Genomic DNA, 6,089 nt, shown 5'->3' with positions numbered 1-6,089 from the left:
TCCATAAACATTGTAAATAATATTTTTATAATATTTTACTGATAAAGACCGTACAAAAAAACATCATTTCAAAGGTTTTGTGATTTTAAAATAATGTTCCGATAAATACTGTGAAATGCTGTGTAATTCTTTAAAAAATTTGCCGTAAAAAGTAATTACAAAAAGTTGTCATTTTATTTTATTAGAAGACCAGGGTGTGCATTGTAGCTTCTTAAGAATACTGATGACCACCCTAGAAAAATCCTAGATTTCCTTTGGATAACTTTAAGGAAAGTTTTTAACGTCAACAAATTCACCTTTGGTATACTAAAAAAACCACTTATTTCACGAAAAATAAGATCTTTTTTAATTATAGGGCTAAATCAAAATGATTTCTTATGAGATCCTACTCTATTTTTTTTTTTGCATAGTCTTATTGTATGAGTAGATTTAATTTTACCCAAAAAAAAAGGGCAAAATCAAACTTGAAGCATAGATGGGGCGCTATTTTCAATACTTTTGCAATAATGTTTGCATGGTATTTTAGGGATATATATCTCCTTTGAGTATGTTTAAAAGTAACATTTTTGAAATCAGTTGAGTTTGAGTGGAGTAATGTCCCACTGAAGTTCGATTATCATTCGAAAAGGGGTAAACTTTGAGAAACTCCTAAATGTACCCTCGACTTTGCACTAATCTAAAATTTCAGACGTAGAGTTTTTTGTTGGGATAAACACCCACACTAAAAATCCTCAAAATCGGTGATGGTCATGTCAAAAATTTCCATGTCAAGTGCACCCACCAAATGTCACAGTTTTGTATGAAAAGACTCTTAGATAAGCTTAAAACTTCATTGTTAAATTTGATCCGCCAGCAAGAGTTATGAACATCTGAGATTCAGTCTTGATTGTTAGCCGAGCATTCGCCTCAAAGCCAGTTCTGATTCTACAAAGACTTTACTCCATGGTTTATCAATACAATTCAATTTTTTCTCATATTTTACAACTCAAATCCAAGAAAAAAATAGTGTGAAAGGTTTTGTAGTTTTAAAATAATGTTACGATAAATATGCTACAATATTGAGTAGGTTAAGTCCAAAATATTGTTCTTAACATTACTCCTGTCTCTCTTATTGTTACCTAGAAAAAGTTCACAATTTTGTGGGAACCCTAAAGAAAGAATCATTTTCATCCATATTATAGTAAAGCTTATCAATTGAATTAGTTTTTGTGAAGCTTTAAGGATCTTTTAACCCCAATGATATTTTATCATTATTCTTACATTGGTAAATATAGATTGATGATGATGTCACTTGATGACATATGTTATGACTTTATTTAGCAAAAAATGACCACTTTTGCATACAAATATAAAATGTCTTTAAGATTTAGTATGTCGGATCCGATGCATCCCTAACATTTAGTATTATGATGGATTACTTTACTGTCTATTTTAATATTATTACGTCTTATTAGTTAGAAATTGAAAATAACAATATCCACCCCAAACATATGTATGTAACTACGTTAAATTGAAAAATGAAAAATTAATCATATGTACCTAAATCCATTTGAAATTAAATTTAATAAATAAATCCATTTGGACATCATTTTTGTTCAAAATGGACAAGTTTATGGTTGAATGATTACTGCATAGCAAAGAGAATAAATTATTATTTATTCTCAAAGAATGTATATTAACTATTTTTTATAATAATTATTTTTTGTTATGAAAAAGTTCAGTGTTTCGTGAATTTGTTTGATGTTTAACACATTTTTTAAATGATTTCATTCCTTGTGAATGAAATATTTTTATCGTCACTATCGGTCTTTTTATGAAAATATGCGATTTTTTGAAAAATATTAAGAGTATGTATTTGCAAAATCTGTTGAACATTTGAGGTGATGTAAAACACTTTTGCTAGTTAATAGAAGTCATTACTTAGACTCGAGACTTGCCACTCAATTTGAGCTCACAATCAAAGCCTAGCTACTCGATTTAGACTCAAAAGGTACTTTATACGGAAATGAGGAAAAACCTTGAAATTAGCTCAAAATAAATCTAAGACTCGCACTGTACTCAATGAAAATATTTTAGGATTAAGACTTATAAGTAAAGACTTGAGACTCGACTTGAACTTGATGTATGATAACTTTTTCCCACGTAACTTGGTGAATAAAAATTTTATTCATACTCATCATCTTTCAAATATTGTTATCTAGTTATTGGCTATTAAAAATAAGTAGGACCTAGGAATATAATTATGTTTGAACTTATTAGGTTACTTTCAATCGACTGGATATTTGAAATACGAGAGTGCTCTAAAAAGTTTCCAGGCTTAACGGAAAGATTGCAGCACTCGTAAATAAAAACTAAACACATCTATCTAGCAGCTGTTGACAATTACTCACCAAAGTTTCAGGCATATTGAAGCGGAGTTGTAATGAAACAGTCGTTTGTGTGGGTTGATGTGAGGTTCGAGGTTTCATTAAATATTTGTTTTCAAATTGTAATCTTTAAACAGATTCGAACAATGGCAAAAATATATAAGCTTTTTGCGTTAAAATTTGACGCGTTTTAGCGATTCCAACTTGGAGTGATTGAGCCTAAAACAAGTAGTACAGTGAACAATTATTTTGCAGAGAAAAACGTCGAGTACCATTTGGTCAGGTTACAGAGATAGAAGTATCTCTGGGAGAAGTGTGTAGAGTGACAAAGAGACTATGATGAAAAATACACAAAGAATTCAGAAAAAATGCATGAATCTTGTTTAGATCGAAAACTTGTCAGACCACACTCGTATTATTAGTTTCTATATGTTTAATTTGTAATACATTACAAAATATATTATTCAATAATGAATGCAATATAAACAAAGAAGATTAACACATTATTTTTCACTCTTAAGTCAAACAAGATAACCTTTTCAAAGAAGAATTAATTACAAATATTTTACAAGGGATTATGTAAATTCAAACAGATTGATTTTGAAGTCAATAAATATTCAAAGGACTATGGAACATTCTATGCATACTGTTTAAAAACCAAAGAAAGAGGGTTAAATGTATGAATATTTGTGTTCAACCCATCAAATGCTAAATATAAGAATAGAAAGTAAGCGCACATATAGGATATCATATGTCTTTCTCGCCGCCTTTTCCTCGCGCTCTTACAAAAAAAAAACTATCCCTAGTCATTCATTTCCCAGTTTGTAGCAAGTGTGCTTGAGCCTTCGCTTACAGGTTTCTAGTATATATATGTAGTGATAAAATCGTGTATATAACGGACTTGGTAAAAAAAAATCAATATGGTAACCCTGACAATTCGAAAAATATTTTGGAGGAGATAAGCTACTATCAGCAGTGAAAGGGGAGGAAGGCGATAAACAACGACATTTGCTAGAATTATTCCAATGTCGATCACCACCAATTCTACCGTGAGTCGAACAAGGTCTTACAATTATAACTTTGCAACAAATACTCAGGGATACACTACGTCTTGGATGAGCACCCAGTAATGTTCAATCAGTTTTTAAATATATTTAGAAAAGGTTGTTCACTACTCAGGAATTAAATAATAATGACAACTGCTAAGGAAAAGAAAATCCATTCTTCAGATTACCAATTCCTAAAATACGGGGCAGCTCAAATGGATTTTTCACCACTAATCATATGGATAAGGAATAGAGTCCTTGGATATATCCAACACTCCGTTCGGTACGTGTATTCAAATGATGATTGTGTCAATAAAACAAGACGTATTTGCCCATAGACTTTGTGAGCTTCATGTCTAGAAATAAGGAGTCTATAATTTCTGATCAAAGTACTGAATACGTGAATAATATGTAATGATATGCAGCACGGAACTAGTAGAGAAGTAACACAGCGAATTAATGAGTATGTAGAATCAGGCTACTCTCAAATTTAATTTTGTTTTCTCTTCCTGGGGCTGCTATATTTACAATATAAATACATTCTTACTTAAATTAAGTTTGTAATTTGAGTAAACTGAGAATCTCCTGTTCTAACCTCATTTTAAATTAAAAATAACTCTGTTGTTTTAAGTATATTTTATTGTTATTATTTTCTATATAATCAATGATTAGTAAAACGATGTTGGAAATGTATTGTGCTGCAATCAAATCAGTATAGGTGCTTGAAGCAAACTGTGAGCATTTGACTCTCTACGGGGGCAAATTATAATTATTATCACGTAAGTTCCTGGTTTTGAACCATTCTTGTTTGGACTCCTAAGAGAGCTTTCTAATGGCAATAAGGAAATTTTGTCTTTGTTCTTTTGGAGAGATTGGAAGGGATTTCTTACTGAATCAATTGTCATGGAATAGCTCTCTTTAGTGTCACTCAAATATACATCAACGATTTAGTAGAGGGGTTTTCAACCTTTTTTATTAATGGACCACTTGTAAAATATTTATTTAACCTAAGTACACCCTTACAAGCACAACAAGGCATTTTTAGCTTCACTGACAGGTGTCTGCAGGATTATATTTTGGAGGGTGGGAGGGCTTGGTTTTAAGAATTTTTTTTGAAAAGAAATCCAAAAATGAAAATTTTTAGGGAAAAAGTTAAATTATTTCGAAAAAAAAAATCAAAAATCCTGAGCTATTCACATAAAATTAAATTTTTCAGATTTTTTTTTCAAGAATCCTTATCTATTCTCAAAAATTAAGTTTTTTAGAAAAAAAAATCAAAATTCACAGCTATTCACACGAAAAAAAAATTCAATTATAAAATTTTTTGTAAAAAAAAAATTTCGGAGATAAATTTCATAAATTCATTGCCATTCATAGAAAGTTAAATTAAATTACAAACATTATTATTTTTTTTTTTGGGGGGGGGGGAATCAATCATTAAATTATATAGTAAAAAACAAAAATTCCTTAATTTGGGGGGCTACAGCCCCTCTAACCCAACTCCTGCAGACTCTTCTGAGTTATAGCCAATTTTAAAATTTTCATTCAAAATCTCAAGTTCCCTCTGGAGTGCCTCCAAGCACCCCGAGGGGTACGCTTACCCCATTTGAGAACCACTGATTTAGTACATAGAAGTTTTTGTTCAGTTGAGTTTTAAATTAAAATAAGTTATTCCTGTTAAATGTGGTATCCGGAAAATTCCCCCCCTTGAGAATTCCCACCTATATTAATAAACCAATTTCAAATGTAATGACAAAAAGATAAAGTATGTCGATTTTTTTGCATATCTATTTTCTATTAACTCTTTACGAACCTCATAATCCTTTAAAATAGTCACAATATATTGGTTACAACCACAAAATCGTCTTCTATGAACAGGCGGAGGATGACCTGCAATCTGTTAAATTATCTCTATGCAATTAATATAGGTTATTAATATACTTGTAATTGGAAGGATGGTACCGTCGGTTTTCCTCGCAAGTTGATTCATGTCATCCAGTTTTCTAGAAGTTTCTCCAAATTTTAAAGGATGAAGAAAACTTGATGCGCATAGAGATCATTCAACAACTTGCAAGTCAACCTACTTTAAGAAAACAATATCGTTATTGTAACCAACATATTGTGACTATTTTAAATGACTATGAGAGTCTTGAAAATTTTGATTATTTACGAGCTATTGCTCATAATATTGTATTTTAAATATTTATTTCTTTTAGAATTGATATATGTTAATGTTTTTCTATTCTCTCATGTTTAAATTTGCTGTTAATTTAGACAATAGATATGCAAAAAAATCGACTTACTTTATTTGAAATTGGTTTATTAATATAGGTGGGAATGCACCAGGAGGAATTCACCAGGACGGATTTTGCTAGGTGGGAATTAACCAAAGGAGAATTCTCTAGGAGAGAATTATCTTGGAATTGTTAAATGTTGATTCTAAAGACCACAGTCTAAAGTTTGTTTAGTAAAAAGACACGAATGATTACTATTTTATTCTAAAATATATTCACTTTAAAAGTATTAACCTGACATTGGTTGATTCAAGTGTACTCTTTTTAGTGGTAAAACAAATTATGGTCACACTAACACCGTGATTCGCAACTTTTAAAACACTGTAGAGCCCCTAAACGTAATTCTTTTATTGGGGGGCTGGGGAGCCTATAATTTTGCCCGT

The sequence above is a fragment of the Lepeophtheirus salmonis genome, chromosome 6 (genome assembly GCF_016086655.4).
Source record: "Lepeophtheirus salmonis chromosome 6, UVic_Lsal_1.4, whole genome shotgun sequence".
Lineage (NCBI taxonomy): Eukaryota > Metazoa > Arthropoda > Copepoda > Siphonostomatoida > Caligidae > Lepeophtheirus > Lepeophtheirus salmonis.
The sequence above is the reverse complement of the archived record's forward strand: the minus strand, read 5'-3'. Positions refer to the sequence as shown.